Source organism: Protopterus annectens, chromosome 12.part0 (genome assembly GCF_019279795.1).
Source record: "Protopterus annectens isolate FY-2018-M chromosome 12.part0, PAN1.0, whole genome shotgun sequence".
Taxonomy (NCBI): domain Eukaryota; kingdom Metazoa; phylum Chordata; order Ceratodontiformes; family Protopteridae; genus Protopterus; species Protopterus annectens.
In genome coordinates this window covers 623,387,755-623,406,078 of record NC_056746.1, presented here as the reverse complement: position 1 = coordinate 623,406,078, position 18,324 = coordinate 623,387,755, and the positions used below count along the sequence as shown (strand labels likewise).

The window sequence follows — 18,324 nt, the reverse complement described above, 5'->3', positions numbered from 1 at the left end:
ACTGTAGGGGTGGCAAGAGCCTTGGCTAGTATCTGGAAGCACAGAGGCGACAGATGCAGACCATCTCTGGCAAAGCATTGAGGTCTGTCAATCATGTCATCCCAGGCGGACAGATACTGGATCCCCTTAGAATGACACCAGAAACTTAGCCATTTGTTGAAATCAATAATTTTCTGCTTGTACTGTGGTATCATTCTGGGTGATGGTAGGCTACTGCTCAGGGCTAGGGTCATACCCACCTGGGTTACATAATCCAAGAGCTCCTCCATGTCTCTTTTCATGTAGTCCAGGGAGGTACGTCTCAGGTCATTCACACCCACATGTACAATGGCAGTCATATTTGTACCTGTTGTTGAGGGACCTGAGTACATGCATTATATGGTGGATCCTGGCATCTGACAGGTAGCTGACGGTTACTTTCACCTTATTCAACTAGTGAGTGGGACATTGATGGGCCTCACTATCAAGTCACCTGTGACTAGTGTGATGGGCATGCTCTTTTGCCTTAGGGGCTTTGGTTGAGTGGTACACTGTTTAAGAGAGTTATGTGTCTTGTGATTAGTGTTGTGTTGTGGTGGTCGAGTGTGTTTCTGTCTTGGAGGTCTCTGCTGTTTGGGTAGATTGTTATTGAGAGCCTCCACGAAGGTGGGTGTGTGGTTTATGTTTTTATATGAAGGCAGTGCTGGTGTGTGTTTTGGAGGGCTATGTGTTCCATGTGGTGTGGTGCAAGTGTTGACCTTCTCCTCTTGACCAGCTGTTCTGGTTTTGGCTGGAGAATGTGTGGCTTCTATTTTGGATCTATAAGTGTATCTCTCACAAGTCTGAGTGTTGGGAGGTAAGAGGAGAGGGTTGTCAGTGTACATGAGGCAGTTGCTACATTGCCTCAGGATGCCCAAGTTCAGCAGGTTAATAGGAGAAAGCACAGGGAACTGATGTTTAGACATACCTGGAGGGGTGGGCATTAATAATAAGTACTGGAGCTTTTTTCCTTGTTAAATGTTTAGTAGTGGTAGCACTTTTGTGTGCTACAATAATTGCTACAAGAAGTCTGGTAAAGTGCTAGACTAATAAGCTAGTAAAAGAGCAGGAGAGGAGAAAACTAGCAGATCTAAGGCAAAATTGAAGAGTAGACTTTGGCACCGCTCAGAAGCTTCATATCACAAAGAAGGAAGATCCAGTGTGGTGTCTAAGGGGCCTTTCACATTAACACTGCATCTCATCCAGCATTTTACAGCACTTATTTCAGCCATTATGACAAAGATTTCTTGATGGGCTGATTAGGTAGAGCGCAATCCAGGCAGATAGATTGTCCAACCTCAAGGAGAGCAGGCTCTGACCATTGATGTACTGGAACCTGGTTTTGGAGTGACATAGTACACCTATAAATGAGTGGACAAAGGAGCACAACCATGATAAGCAGTACTTCTGGCACTGAAAACCTTCAAGTCAAAGCTGTAGCAAAAATCCTGATGGTGACCACAGACAACACCGTAATCGTGGTGCACATAAATGCAGGCTAACTTTAATGGTCAGGCACTTGATGGCACAGCTGTGTTTGCCTCTGCTGCTACCTTGTAACCCTTCCATAGAAATATGTTTACAGACAATCTGAGCAGGTCTGTTGCCAACAGCTGTGAGAGGAGATTGGAGCCATTAGTGTACAGAACAACCATTTCACCACAAATATGTTTTCCTTTACTAGACTCATTTGGAAAACAATCACTGACTGCATTTATTTTTCTCTAGATTTCCAAGCTCAAAAGCCTGGGAAGTGTGCACGTTCAGCATACTATGGAACAGATGCTTGCTGTAAGCCTTTCCACCTGTGCCTTTTCTGCCATGAGTTTTACAAATGATAAGAGTAGGCAGGCTCAGGGATCTGCTGGTCACTCCACACTAGTCCATGCAGTCTTACTTTTTCTGCTGATTCAATGACCAAAGAAGGGTCTTTCTTCCAGTCACAGAGGTGCACTCTGCCAACTCAAGACTAAAGTCATTGGTTCACCCAAAGTACAAAAATCACAAAATGGATCCTCAAAGCCTGATGCCTTTAAAGACAGGCTTGGTTGAAGAGGACATAAACAGCCTGCAGGACACTGGAAGACCTACCACCCAAAAATACTGTTTTGGCCAAACAGGTAATGTTCTCTCTATGGGGAACATGTACAGCTATGAACACAAAGGAGTGCACAGAACCACAAGGTTTGCAATATTTAACAGACCTTTGAGATTTTTTTCTCCCTTAATATCAAGTTGCAGCTTTTTACTATAGCAATGTGTTTTTGCATAGCTGTACCCTTGTTGTCTCATTATGCTGTAAAGCAATTCTTGATTATCTAAAGTCATCTGATAAACTGGTACCACTTCAGTGGGACTGAATTTTTGTCATCCAGATGTTAAGAATGGCTTCCTGTGTGACAGCTTAATCTCTGTCCTTGGAGATTCTATCTTGAAAATCTCTTTCAAACCTTCATGTGCAAGGAATATTTACATTTTTTTAATAAGTACATATGAGCCATAGATCTAATCTGTCTTTTATACCTAAATTTACTTCTGAGGTGACATACAATCATGCTATAGAACTACTCAGCTTTTTCCCTAATCCTCCAAACAAAGGAGAAGGAATCCTACATTTACTGAACAATCAATCACAACTCGGGTATTCCACTGCCAGAACCAAGGACATTAGATAAATGATACAGCTATTTAGCTCATTTATGTCAGGCAAAGTGTATATGCCAGTCTCCTAACAGATCGTTTCTAAATATTGTCTAACTACATTGTGTCTTTTTATGGGAATCAGATAGGCATACTCTGTGAGGGCAGTACCTACAACCAGTACATTCTTTTAACAATGTGTCATCTTGGAACATTTGTGAGATAGACACTTAGAGCTTGAGACATACCTTCTCTAAAAACTAAGCTAAACTTCCAGTCTAAGAATAAGACAAGCTTTGCCACCCCTGTGCAGCAGAGCCTGTTTTAATCTCCAGTTGAACAGATTATTTTATGTTGCTTAAGGGGAATTGAATACTACTACAGCAATGATCCCTGTGATGAATAGATTATAAAGCAGTTCAACACAATATTGGATATCTGAGTAGCAGGTGATTGTTACAGTGTGACATCTCACCCTCCTTTCCCGGAATCCTTTATCTAGTTTCCAACTTAATCCCTTGTGACTCGAGGTCCAGGATGCTTTATTTTGCATTTTCATCACTACTCCAAAATTTCTTTTAGGGTGCCAGGTCAGTGCTCTACTAAGATTCCATAAAAAAAAGTTTAAGGATGCTAGGAAAAGGGTCTTGTTGCCTTTACTAAGGATCAGTGGTTCTCTGCACTTCTAATGACGACACACTTCAGAATGATTTTCTGCCAGAAAGAATTGAGTTATATGTAATTTCAGAAATGGAAAAACCTTAACTTAAAGGAACACTCCCTTTTGTGAGATAGTGTGGCTTCAGAGAGTGAATATATATATATATATGTGTGTGTGTGTGTGTGTGTGTGTGTGTGTGTGTGTATGCGTGTGTGTGCACGAGTGCTTGTAGAGGGGGTTGAAGATGCACAGATGTTTATTCTCTTACAAAATATGATTTTTACTTTTTTTTTAAATGTTCTCCCATATTGAATTTACAAGTCTGAGGATGGATCTGTTGATGTAGTTCATTATGCTGATCTACTCTAGAGGTACATATGGGCATCTCTTTTTTGCTGTGCACAACTGGTGACTTTTCCGTTCTCTCTGCCATTCGGCTCAAAAAGTTTACTCTCCCAAGTCAGCCACTCCTTTGTAATTCCAAAACCTGACACCAAGATGGAATAGGACATGGGTAAACTCCTGGGAAAGCTAGTATATGTACAGGCTACTCAACATTTAGATAAAGGAGGAATTATGTCCAGTAACCACCAGTTGATAAATGAAGGGCTGTAAAATTATTGCTTCCATTTATAAATTAACTATCACTCTCTATAATAATGTGTATAAGACCCATCTCTAGTGCTCCTTTTAATGCTCAGAGATGTCAGAGTCTTAGAAGGACTAATCAAATGTCTCAGCAACTACGTAAAAGACAGAATGTCAGGTTACCTGTGGTAACCATACATCTAGCATGGATTCCCATTCTGTAGCATTCCCTATGGCTCAGAACTGGGACAGTCCTGTTTTCAATCTTTATTAGCAAGTTAACCAAAGACCTCACAGAACTGACATTCTCAAATAAGCCAAAAGATGCAATGAAGTACAAAACACTTTCAGAGATATATTAGCAAGTTCTTTATTTGGCTGCATGGAAAATAATTTTAAAGTAAGCACTCTGAAATGAAAAAAAAAAAAAGCTTGCAGGTTCAGAATGGCTGACCTAAATGACTCATTTTATTAGTTGTACAATATAAATGTGGGGATATGTCTATTCCCTGTCCTAAATTTTAATCTACATGGAGAAATGAGTGTTGAAGTATTTTATACTATAGATTGACAAACTTGTTCACATTTGAATTAAGTAGAGGAGTAAGATTAAATGCACTTAGACTCATAACAAAGTAAAACTCAAACTCAGTCCCAAAAAGACCACAAAACAAGTAGCAAAAGGAACCATGTAAATCCAATGAACTCTTCCAATAGTGCGATAAACTCTTTATTTTTAACACAAATTCCACAAAACGGCACGAAACAGAAACAATAAATCCAGTCAGTCAAGCTCTTTCACCTGAAACTATGTCAGGCTTTCTCAAGATGAACCACAAGTAACTAGGATACATTTATATATAGCAGTCAATTAAAACAACAATAAAATCATTTCAATTGATGACTCTCAGTTAAAGTGCTACATGCTTAATTATAAAAACCTTTCAATTCTTCTAAAATGCAGTTACTGTTTTAGTCACAGGGTGAAAATGTACAGTATTGAAGTGCTTTGAAAATACTTCATGTGCCCCAACGCAACCTTATCAATTGTAAAAATGCAAACATCTTCAAAATAATTTCCTTAATAAAGTACATATAAATAAAGTATTTTCAAAGCACTTCAATACTGTACATTTTCACCCTGTGACTAAAACAGTAACTGCATTTTAGAAGAATTGAAAGGTTTTTATAATTAAGCACGTAGCACTTTAACTGAGAGTCATCAATTGAAATGATTTTATTGTTGTTTTAATTGACTGCTATATATAAATGTATCCTAGTTATTTGTGGTTCATCTTGAGAAAGCCTGACATAGTTTCAGGTGAAAGCGCTTGACTGACTGGATTTATTGTTTCTGTTTCGTGCCGTTTTGTGGAATTTGTGTTAAAAATAAAGAGTTTATCGCACTACTGGAAGAGTTCATTGGATTTACGTGGTTCCTTTTGCTACTTGTTTTGTGGTCTTTTTGGCACTTAGACTCATGTTAACATATGCTGTAGCAGCTGTGGCACTGAATTCCTCCCACTACACCAGCATGATTAAAAAATTTTTTAAAAAAAATACTGTATGTAGGCTGTTCTGTCTGTCTGATCCCAAGATTATTATTGCCTCACAATGCAAAAAGTCATCTGACATTCCATAATTCGAAATACCAACCAATCTGCTGACTTTTACAACTTGAATATTGTCCACATCTCGCACATGGATTGGAAACAACTGTAACACTGTGATCATGGGTATGAAAGCATTCCATAAAATCTTAGTTGTAATATGGAATCATTTGCTAGAACAAATTAGGAATGTAAAAAACTGCCATTGTTTAGAAGCAAACTCTAAGAGCATTTGACAGAATACCAATGTCAGTGCTAAAAAGGAAGCTGCTGAATGTGGCAGATCTGATAATTTCTAAATATAAATATTAAACTTAATAGGTGTCGAGATTAATGGCTAGCAATAAGATAGTTGTCTATATAATAAGCAGATGTAATTATACAATAGTTATCTGTGTATAAAGCACTGCACCTTGACAATTCTCCATAAAATCTGTCTGTAGGAATTAATAGGTTCATAGGCAAATATTAGGTAGTCAATTTGGACTATTACATGCCTAGCCAATAACCAGAAAGTGACCAAAGGTGAGAATAAAACCTTACAGATACTTTGTGTTTGTGAGGTAAATACCTTAACCATTCTACAAACCCCGAGGTGCAGTTTAACTAGGAATATTTAATATAAATCAGTTGCAAAATAAAATGTTTGCATAAGGTAATTGCTGAAAGTGTACAGCTTTATTTGTACTGCAAGACAAAAGTCTTATCATAATTTTTAGAAGACATTAGGCAGAAAAGTGTACTGAGATTACATCAGCCCATTCACCCTATTAATGAGAAAATACATAAAATTATATAAAAGATAGAATGGTATAAGAACATGTATCACTGCTGCTGTTCTTAAAATGCTAATATGTTAATTTGGTAATTGCAGATGTCTGGTCCTTTGGAGTACGTTTGTTGTTAAGCATAACATCCAGATTTAGCATACAGATAACAAACTCCAACTTTATCTCTTCAACAAAAACTATGGGCAAGGAAAGAAGAATCTGAGGAGTGAACAGTGGCATGTATAAGCATGACCTCAATGTTTGCCAGTTTGTGTTTAAGATGACTGTATTCAGTGAGTCCACTGAGGGATGGCATCCAAGCAGTCTGCAAGAGTAATAAAATCAAACACACAGTTTTGAAAATGAGAGTTATAGCTGAAGGTCATCAGCATAGCAGTATTATTAGAAACCTTAATTACTTGACTTGTTTCAGCAGTTAATAATGAAGCCATAATCTAGCACTCTACAACTGGTAGCTCTCAAACGAATTTATACTGAGAAATCTTGCTTGGGTAGGACCCAATATATCAGAAGCAAACCATTGTAGACCTGTATAAAAAATAGTATAATGGGTGTACAGATGATTCATCAGGATAATATGATCCATAGTGTTGTTTTTGTTGCAGAAAAATCAAAGAAGGACAAACCTGAATACAACTGTTGATCTCTCACCATTAATAGTCATTAACTACCCTAATTATGACAACCCCAGTACTGTGCCTATAGCTAAAATCAGACTGAGAAAGCTCCAGGGTTCATGAAACATAAGATGATAGTACAGCTGTATGAATGTTACTTTCTTTTATAATCTTACTAATGAAGTATGGGTTAGAGATAAGACAAATGTTCTATAAATTATTTGATCAAGAAAGAATGGAGGGGAAAAAGTTTGGTCTTCAAAGATGACTATGGAATATATTAATTTTTTCTTTGTTTGTTGACTAGACCAGTGGACTAATTCCAGTGGGTTCATTTAGCCACAGTGAAGCATCAGTGCAGAGAACAGAAGGAATGCTTACAGTTGCAAAGAGATACCCTAACATAACTAATTTAACATAATTCTGGTAATGGTATATTGTTGCAGATAAGGACACAAAATTGTAGCAGATGCAGAAAATGTAGAAAAAAAGATTGTGACATAACGTAAGTAGCTAAATGACAGTAATAGTACATTACATTTACATATCGTTGACAAATAGGCAAAATAATTTTGTTTTGAAACCCTGAAAAAAGTACAGATGCAGCATATCAAACTGAACAGGCAGATCCCTGCTGTTTTTGTTCCCTGTCCTCTTTTTTCTTGAACTCACTATGTCATCATTGAAGGTGGTTAAGGAGTTTTACTATGACAAGTAAACCCACATTTAATGTGCAGTATCACTTTAATTATAAATACATTTTAAACCATGTCACTGTTATTGTTGATAGTAGGAGGAGCATCCCAGATTTTAGGGTTCAATACTGAAAAGGGGTGATGTTCATCATTTGATAACTTGATCATTTCTGCATTAGCTTTAGTTATATAAGTTGCATCCAGCACAGGATATAACAGCCTGATAGGTTCCAGAGCTTAAGGGCATCTTCCACATGCTCAATCCAGAGCTGAAGAAAATCAGTGGTTTTCTGCCAAGCCTTCAGAACATTTCCGCTGCAGAACAGTGCTCCTCTTGCTGGCTTTCAAGGATTGAGCTAGTTTTTTTCCTTTGCTGGGCAGATAACTTCCCTTTAGGGGAAAAAAAACTGCCACATTTTTAATTTTGACTGCAAGCTAACTTTTTTGCAAAATAACTTACATTACAAAAGTGTGTTTTATTGGACTGTCACAAGACTTTTAGTCATTTATAAAAGTGAAGTCCTCCTGTAAAAAAGTTGTGAAAACTGTAAATGTTAAGTTGTCTATCTCGCCTTCATTCTTGCTGGATGGGTTCGGAGCCGACCTCGGCTCCGACTCGGCCACTCTAAAAGCTCGAGAGTTGGTTCCACCGGCTCGAGGCTCCCCTTATATCCCACAATGCTAGGCGAGAGTTACCTCAGATCTCATTTGCCACTACAGCTTCGAGGTTGGTTGCTTCTACCGGTTCCTGGTGAGTTTTAGCTTTTTCTTCAAAAAGTTACTCTTTTTTCCCCCTTTTTAACTTAAATTCTTCCTAGATTAGTGTAGATCATAGAACTTTATCCCCGACCCTAATTTTTTCCCGTTTCTTTACTAAAAGAACCGTGGTTCTTCCTTTGGGCCTTTGGCCTTCCCTTCCCTAGGGAGTGTTTGTGTAGTTTACTTTAATTTTTTGTACTTAATTTTTAGTATTTCTACTAAAATTATTATTATTTTTTGCTGACAGGGTATAACTTGTGTGTTTGGGTGTGTGTTTGTGTACACCTGTCAGTTAGGGAAATGTCAAAAGAAGCAAAGGTCTCCGGATTCAAGAAGTGTGATGCGTGCTGTCAGAAAATGTCTCTGACAGACGCTCACACTTCTTGTGTCTATTGTCTGGGGCCTTTGCACCTGCAGGACTCCTGTGCTGTGTGCCATGGCTTCAGCCCCAGGGTCCTGCAGGAAAGAAAAAACAAGTTGATTCTGAGAGGCTTGTTGAAGCCAGAGGATTCCCTGTCAGTTTCAACAGGGAAGCCCTCTAAGGCATCGAGGTCTTCGGCTCCGGCTTCTGAGCCGAGACCTCAGGTTGTTCAACCTTTGCCTTTATCGGCTCCGGCTGGAGCCGATAAGTCTCAGTCCACAGTTTCTGTGGCTTCCTCGGAGCCGAGGTTATCGAGGTACCCGTGTCGGCTCCGACAAGACCTTCGGAGCCGACAACTAGAAAGAGGTCTAGGTCACCTTCTCTTGGCTCCGTTCATTCGGCTCCAGGATCTCCCCTGCTGTCTGAACGGAGCCAAAGGTCTCATTCCTCTAGGTCATTGAGGCTGTCCGATCATGACCTTCAGAGAGTGGTGAGTCGACTACTTAAGTCCGAGGCACTAGCCCAGATGCTTCAGAGCCCGACTCATCAGTCGGTGCCTGCCCCGGTCCATCAACTCTTTCCTCCTTCGACTCTTTTGAGTTCGGAGCCGGGTCGTGTCGGAACCGAGACTGTGATTACTTCGGAGCCGAGACAATTGTCTTCGGCTCCGTTTTCTTCTTTGGAGGAATCTCGGCGCCGGACTTCCCTCGTCGGCTCCGAGGGGGTGAGTGGCATCGGACCCTTGTCCGACCCCCTCTCCCTCTCGGTGCTTCGGCGCTGGTGAGTTCGGCTCTGACATCGACCTCGGAGCCATCACTGTCGGTGCCGAGGGGGGTTCTTAGCTCCTCGGAGCGGGGACCTCTGGCTCTGCCTGACAGGGGTGCATTCGAGGTCATGCGGAGTGTGTTAGAGCCTGGCTCTACTCCACAGTCGGCTCCGTCAGCCCCTCCCTCTATGCTGCCTCAGGGTAAGTCGACTCACTCCCTCATCCCGGACCGCAGAGAGCCAGCTCCTCAGGAGCCCCTGTGGGATTTCATCCTCTTCCGAGGCCTCTCCTGATTTGGCAGAAGAGTCCCCTCGGAAGAGGAAGTGCAAGAGGAAGCACATTGACTCACCTGAGTCTATCACGTCGGGCACAGATCTGGATGATTCTGAGGGTTCCCCCCGTTCCCCTTCTGAAGATGTCTCATTTGCAGACATTCTGGAGATCCTGAAACAGAGGGAAATTGGCCAGCCCTCAACCCTTCGGAGGACGAATCTGTGTATCTTGAGGCGTTTGGCTCTCGCCCTTCCACCTCCTGGGTGTCCCCCTTGACCCCCTCATGCAGGTGGTTGCTAAGAAGGCATGGACGGCTCCTGATTCAGTGGACCCCACTCCCAGGAGACCCTCTAAATTCATCACAGCTCCATCAGACAAGCAATTTTTAACAAAAGGAGTTTCTGTGGATGCTATGGTGGTAGCTGCTGCCACAAAGAAGGAACTGGCTGATCCTTCAGTACCTGTCCATCCACCTAACAAGGAATCTAGGTCCATGGATAGGTACGGGAAGCGGATGTTCTCCTCAGCGACATTTACCATGCGTTCGCTGAATTACCTGTGCCATTTCACTCGTCTTCAAAGGGACTTGATCAAGGAAGCGAGTGAAATGTTAAAGGATCCTACAGCTGCGGGTTTCCAAGATAAAATGAACACGCAGCTGGCTACCCTTAATTCCATATCTAACTCCTCCATGCGCCTTCTCTCTTATGCGGCCGATGGAGCGAGCAGAGCCGCAGGGACAGGTGTAGCCTTACGTAGACACGCCTGGATGCGGCTATGCAATTTTGCGGACCCTTTCAAGACGTCTTTCACGAACTCCCCTTTTGATGGATCATCTCTCTTTGGTCCACAAGTGAAAGAAACCCTGACTAGGTGCGAGACTGATGGCAAGACCCTTTCTGCTGTCGGAGTCCATTTTTCGACTCCTTCTAGGCCTTACCCCAAAGGCCAGAAGGGTGGGAAGATGTGGTTCCGTAAACAATCTCAAGGGACTTCGCCTGACGCACAGAGTCGTTTTCCTACCAGAGGCAGAGGTGGGAATAACAATGGTAGACGTCGCCCTAGGGGCAGGGGGGGTCCGCAGAACCAGGGCAATCGGGAAGCCTTTCCTGACAAGCCCTTTCAGCATCCCTGAGGTGTTGCCCGACTGCCCATCTTCGGAGGCAGCCGGGGGAAGATTGTCACTGTACCCAGAAGCCTGGCTATCCCTGACTCAAGACAAATGGGTACGGTCCATCATTTCCGAAGGCTATTCTATCCCCTTTCTTCGTTTTCCAAATCAGTCAAAAAAATCCCTTCCAGATGTTCCACCCGCTCAAACGGATTTAGCAGCTTTGGAAATTTCAAAACTGCTTGCAAAAGAGCAATTCAGTCAGTGCCAGCAGACCAACAAGGATCCGGAATCTACTCAAGGTTCTTTTTAGTTCCAAAGAAAACAGGGGACTGGAGACCGATTTTGGATCTCAGTGTCTTGAACAAATCAGTCAAGAAAACAAGATTTCGGATGGTCACGCTGCAATCCATTCTTCCCCTTTTGGGCAAAGGAAACTGGATGTGCTCTATAGACCTTCGGGATGCGTACTATCACATAAAAATGAGCAGACGCTCCAGAAGATTCCTCCGCTTCAGGCTGGGAACCAGTCATTTTCAGTTCAGGGCCCTGCCCTTTGGTCTCACCACTGCCCCCCGGGTGTTTACCAAATGCATGGCAGTGGTAGCTTCTCACCTGAGACGACAAGGATTCCAGGTGTTTCCATATTTGGACGACTGGCTTCTCACAGCTCCCACCAAGCATCTCCTTCTGATGGCCAGAGATTATACTTTTCGTTTGTCAAAAACTGGGTATTTCAATAAATTGCGAAAAGTCTGTTTTGTCGCGATGTCGAACTATTACCTACATAGGCGCAAATTTAGATACTATAAACATGTCTGCAAGGCTAACGAACCAAAGGATATCAGACATTCACAAATTGGTGTCACTTCTTCTCAACAACAACAGAGTCAAAGCCAGGTTAGTTCTAAAGGTGTTGGGAATCATGGCAGCGGCCATACCTCTCCTTCCATTGGCCAGATACCACATGCGGATCCTTCAGTGGATGCTTTTACCCAATGGTCATACCAGGAACTTCCAATGTCTCACACCATTATGATCACGCAAGCGTGCAAAAAGCATCTCATGTGGTGGATGTCTTCTCCCAGCTCCTGTCGGAAGACCATTTGTTCCACCTCCTCCGGTTGCTACTCTGACAACGGATGCCTCCCTGATCGGGTGGGGGGGGCATTATCAGGGCAGGACAGTCCAGGGCACATGGCAACCAAACGAATGCCACTTGCACATAAATGTTCTGGAGATGAGAGCAGTGCTTTTAGCGTTGCAAGCCCTTCAAGACTCTCTTCCCTTGGGAACGATTGCAATCCAAACAGACAATATGTCTGTAGTGTGGTACATCAACAAACAAGGCGGAACCAGATCATACCCCCTGTGTCGAGAAGCACTCAGACTGTGGCAATGGGCGATTTCTTCTCAGCGCTTCTGATAGCAACGCACATGGCCGGAGAGTCCAATCACATTGCGGACAAGTTGAGCAGAGCTATACTCATGCCTCACGAGTGGTCTCTGAAAGACTCTGTAGTGAGAGAAATCTTTCTCAAGTGGGGTCAGCCTTGCTGCGATCTTTTTGCTACTCCCCAAAACAGCAAGTGCAGAGAATATTTCACTCTATTCCCTTTACCAGGCCAACCCAGCAGGGACGCTCTAGTCCAAGTTTGGCCCGGGACTTCTGTATGCATTTCCTCCTTTCCCACTGATCTCTCAAGTAATACAGAAAGCTATCGCTCAGAAGGCCTCATTGATCCTCATTGCTCCTTACTGGCCTCGACAAGTGTGGTTCCCCTTTCTACATCGATTTCTTTTGGAGCGACCGTGGAATCTGGACCTAGTTCCAGATCTTTTGATCCACCAGTCGGGTCAGTTTCATCGCTCCCTCCCCTCTCTGAACCTCACTGCTTGGTTCCTCCAGTTCCAACCGTAGCCAGGCTTCCTCATTTATCTCACTCTGTTAGAGATATATTGATAGCTTCCCATAAATCTTCCACTCGAAAGATTTATTTGAGTAAGTGGAAACGCTTCTCATATTGGGCACAAGGAAAGGACATAGATCCTTTCACTGCTTCCATCCAACTAGTCCTTGATTTTCTAGCTGAACTCTTCCATGCAGGTTCATCTCCATCTACTCTTAAGGTTCAATTGGCAGCTATTTCTAATTTCCATGTGGGCATTTCTGAATCTGCCCTAATGTCCCACAAACTTTGCAAAGCCTTTTGAAAGGAGTTTTTCTTCTCAGACCTCCTATAAGAAATCCTCCTTCTCCTTGGGACCTAAATTTAGTTCTTGCTTCTTTGATTCTTTCCCCTTTCGAACCTGCAGCTTCATGTTCCTTGAAATTATTATCATGGAAAACTCTCTTTCTGGTGGCTATCACATCAGCTAGAAGAATTTCAGAACTTCAAGCACTCAGTTGTCGTTCTCCTTATCTTGTGTTCCATAAGGACAGAGTTTCCTTACGAACTAACCCGTCCTTTTTGCCTAAGGTGGTTTCGACATCAAATATAAATCAAACCATTGACCTTCCTGTCTTTTTCCCAGAGTATTCAAATAGGTCTGAACAAAAATTACACTTCCTGGATGTTCATCGTCAATTAAGGTACTACTTGGATAGGACGAAACAATTCAGAAAATCTGATCAACTGTTTGTCTCCTATGCGGAAAGCAGAAAGGGACTTTCAGTTTCAAAGGTATCATTATCCAGATGGCTAACATCTTTGATTTCCCTGGTATATGAAATTAGACAACAAACATTGCCTAATAAACCTAAAGCCCATTCCACCAGAGCTTTGGCTACTTCTTTAGCCTTCCAAGACAGACTGCCTATTGACACCATTTGTGCAGCGGCTACTTGGGCTACTCCTCACACTTTTATTTCTCATTATAAGTTGGATTTAGCTTCTAGGCATAGAGCTAATTTTGGTTCCACTGTTTTCAGGAGTCTGTTCCGTTAGGCCACCCGGGACAAGGTGCTAGGGACGCGGTCCCATCCAGCAAGAATGAAGGCGAGATAGACAACTTAACATATAGAAGTTATGTTCTTACCATAACGTTCCATGTTAGTTGTCTTCTTCTCGCCTTCTTCTTGCGTCCCACCCTCCTTCCCCCTGGCCCGGACAGACCTAGAGGAGTTGTGATCGTGACCTCTCTTTCTACCACCTCTTTCTTAGTCATATGCTATTATGCATATTTCTTGGTTCAGGATGTAGGTCACCCTTTTTCTTCCTGTTGTTAGAGGTGGATTCTGTTTTACAGTTATACTGTTATTGTTATAAGCTGGGGTTAGCTTACAAACGAGATCTGAGGTAACTCTCGCCTAGCATTGTGGGATATAAGGGGAGCCTCGAGCCGGTGGAACCAACTCTCGAGCTTTTAGAGTGGCCGAGTCGGAGCCGAGGTTGGCTCCGAACCCATCCAGCAAGAAGAAGGCGAGAAGAAGACAACTAACATGGAACGTTATGGTAAGAACATAACTTCTATTTTCACTTTGTTTTTCTGCTGAAAACTTTTATTAAATTAATTTTAAGGGCTGAGATAAGTGTATGTTGTACTTTTTGTGTTTTTTCTTGGTGGAAAACACTACTTGTTTGTTACTTACCTCTTTTACTTACTGTTGCTGTCAGTCTTTCTTGGATTCAGGCTTTATTGTATGCATGGCACTGCTTACCATTTTCCTGGGTTCTTCATTTTTTCAGCCATAAAAAGAAGAAAATTTCCATTCAAACGTTGCTCCTTTAGCAGGCTACAGTTCTGCCTCAACTGCAGATGGATGACTCTGCTGTGGCCAATTCTGGTTCCTCAGATCATCTCTCTTCTACCTTGGTTCCCTCTGGTGTAGTCCCTTCAGCCATCATGGACCAGTGATTAAACACTTCCTCTGTGGCTGTTGGAGCACCATTGGTGGGAATGATAGAACCACTCTTGCTGGTCTCAGAGTAAGGAGCAGGGAATGCCTCTCTGCCTATCCAAACTGATATGCTTGTTTCCTGGGTGAAGTGCTTGACAGAGGTGTCGGTCCTCTTCTTCTTTGAAAATACCTGTCAGAAAGAAACAGAAAGATAAACATTTGTCTTCCCCTGTCTCAGTTATTTTAGACAGGAATTACTTATTAGGTTTAGTTCAAGCTCTTGAACCCTTTCATCCTGATTTTACTGGCAAGCGAAGAAGGAATTGTTTATTTTCTGAAGATCCCAGTATATTGAACTAGGAAATGATTCTGAGGGAACAACTTCTGTACTCTCTTCTCAGGTTACTGATTCAAATTCTGAGAAAAGTGTTTCTTCTGATAGTCCCTTAGAAGAATTTTCTTTCTTTGTTTTTTGAAAACATATCTAGGATGAAACTATTGATGTTATGTTGTTCATTCTCACCTTCGTTCTTGTTGACTGGGTTCGGAGCCGATCCTCAGCTCCGACTTGGCCTATTTATTATAACTTGAGAGCTTATACTGGTTCGAGGCTAACCCCTATCTCAACATGCCTAGCGGTAGCTACCCAGACCTCACTTGCCACTTGCAGTGTCGAGATTGTGACTACTAGCAGAGACTAAGTATTTAGAGTTTTTTCCTATATTACTGTCATCTTTTCCAGGTTTTTACTAGTTTAATTATCTTGTTAGTGTCGATATTAATCCTTTTCTAGTCTAACGACCTTCTGACCTCCCTCTGATGTTGTTTTTGGTTGTTCTTGGCCGTTGTTTTTTCTTAGGCCTTGCTTTCCCCTTGAGCCCGTTTAAATTAGAGGGTTCTTCCTTTCATTCCATACCCTGTTGGAGTAGCCATTTAAGTTAGAGGCTCTCCTATTGGGGGAGTCGCCATTTTAATTAGAGGCTCTCCCCCTTCTTCTTTCTTCTTTTGTCCTAAAAAAAAAAAAAAAAAAAAAAAAAAGAGATATCCTTGTTGTGTGTTGCTAGCCATTACAGCCTTGTTGGTAGTGTTTTGTAATGTGTGTTGCTGGCCATTACAGCCTTATTTTTTTGCTGTTGTTGTCTCTAACTAGTTATCCAGCATGTCCAAAGAGTCAAAACCTTTTAGCTTTAAAAAATGTGACTCATGTTGCCAAAAAATGTCCCTTACGGATGGGCACATAAGTTGTGTATACTGTTTAAGGGCTGTTCACCTGTAGGACTCATGCTCTATCTGTCACACTTTCAGTTCCATAGTTCTGCAGGAGAGAAAAACAAGCTCATCTTTCATGGCCTTCTGAAGAACCCTCAAGATCTTTCATCTCAGGGTCCTCAGTCAGCTAAACTGTCTGAAAAATCCCCTAAGCCATCCTCATCAGTTCCGATTTCGGAACAACCAAGTCCACTGTCAAACCTTCATCTCTGTTGATTCCCAGTGTTGGCTCCAACAAAGCTAGGTCTCTGGTGGCTCCATCAGTATATTCGGAGCCTGTCCGGGCCCATAAAAGTACCAGGTCTCCCTCTTTGGAACCGGTGTACTCTGCTCCACAGTCCCCTTTGTTGTAATCTGGGCAGGCAGTCACCGGTCCTTTTCTCACTCCTCCAGGCTTTCAGATCATGATGTAGAGAGAATGGTTAATAGGCTCCTCAAGTCACAGGCACTTGCCAGATTACTATCGAGCCCAGCCCATAAGGAATTGGCTCCTTTGGCCCATCCAGCTTCTCTGTCGGATCCTCCTCTGACTCTCTTGAGCTCGGAGCCAGAGTGCATGGATGTCGTGGTGGTGAAACTGTCGGCTCCAGTTGCTTCTCCTTTATTGGTTCTGACTTCTGCTCCAATCTCCTCGATGTCTCAGTCCATTGAGGGATTTGGGTGCCGAAGCTCTCTCATCGGCTCTGAGGGGGGAAGTGGCATCAGACCCTTGTCCAACCCTGCTCTCCCTCTCGGAGCTTCTGCACAACGGAGCTTGGCTCCCACATCAGCCTTGGCGCCGTCACTCTCAGTTCGCAGGAGATCTCCAGGCGCTTCGGACCGTGGTACCTTCAAGGTGATGAGGAGCGTGCTGTCTCCTGAGACTGCTCCACCCTCACCTCCATTGGCTCCCTCTCCCTTGGTGCCTGTGTCTGCCTTTGACCCTCCTCCTTCCTCCAAGTGTAGGGAACCTATGCCCCAGGATGTCCCATTGAGTGACCCCCACTTCTTCTGAAACCTCCCCCAAACATTCAGAGGAGGTCCCTCAGAAGAAAAAATGTAAGAGGAAGCATTTGGACTTCCCTGAGCCCATCACTTCAGACACAGACATGGATGAATTGGAAGGGTCCCCACGGACATCTTGGAAACCCTTAGACAGAGGGGTGGGTGGAAGTCCCTAGCCCCTTCTGAGGATGAGTCTGCCTACCTGGATGCATTTGGTTCCTGACCTTCCACCTCTTGGGTGTCTCCGCCTTTTGACCCACTTTTGTCTGTAGTGAATCGGAAGGCGTGGAGCACTCCAGAGACCATGGAACCAATTCCACGGAAACCAAATAAATATATAACTGCACCTGAAGCAAATCCTTCCTTTCCAAATGGGTTCCTGTTGATGCTATGGTGGTGGCAGCAGCCACTAAGAAGGAACTTGTGAAAACTTCATCTGTCCATCCACCGAACAAGGAGTCCCGTACGATGGACAGGTATGTGGAGCATATGTTCTCTACAGCGACCTTTACTCTCAGTTCGCTGAATTATTTGTCACACTTCAGAGGGCTCTCCTAAAGAAGTTAGGAGATACCCCTCAGGATCATATAGCTGAGGGAGTTGCTTACAGAGCGGCTTCCCAGCTTGCAACCTTGACTTCAGTGGTTAACTCCTCCATGAAGCTAATTTCTTATGCGGCAGATGGAGTGAGTAGGGCAGCAGGTACTGGAGTTGCTTTGTGGAGACACTCCTGGATGCGCCTTTGTCAGTTTGCGGAACCTTTCAAGTCCTCCTTTACCAATACCCCTTTTGATGGCTCGTCCTTGTTTGGGTCTCAGGTAAAAGAGACACTCACCAGGTGTTAACAGGATAGCAAGACTCTCTGCCATAGGAGTCCGTTTTTCCACTCCATCTAGACCCTATCCTAAGGGTCAGAAGAGTGGAAAAATGTGGTTTCAAAAATCCCAGGGAGCTTTGCTTGATACATGTGGAGATTTTTCCCCCAGAGGCAGAGGGGGAAACAATAACAGAAGATGCCGGCCTCATGGCGGGGGGGGGGGGGGTCTGCAACAGCAGGGTGACAGAGATACATTCTCTGCTAGGCCCTTCTAGCACTCCTGAAGGGAGGCCCGACTGTCCATCTCTGGAGGCAGTCTGGGCAGACTATCATTGTACCAAACAGCCTGGCAAAATATTACGAAAGATGCATAGGTACTGTCAGTAATATCCAGGGCTTACAAAATTCCCTTTTCCCAGTTACCCTCCTCAAGAGAAAAATGTTCTATCCCAGATGTTCCACCCAGTCTTTGAGATCAAGTAATCCTAGAAGTACTAAGATTGCTAGAAAAAAGAGCCATCCA

General features: G+C 43.1%; 1 protein-coding gene across 4 annotated transcripts in view; it reads left to right on the top strand.

Moving 5' to 3' along the window:
- The window catches only part of IQCK (IQ motif containing K), a 1,183,927-nt gene that overhangs the window by 395,913 nt on the left and 769,690 nt on the right, over nucleotides 1–18,324 (top strand). The window lies entirely within an intron of this gene.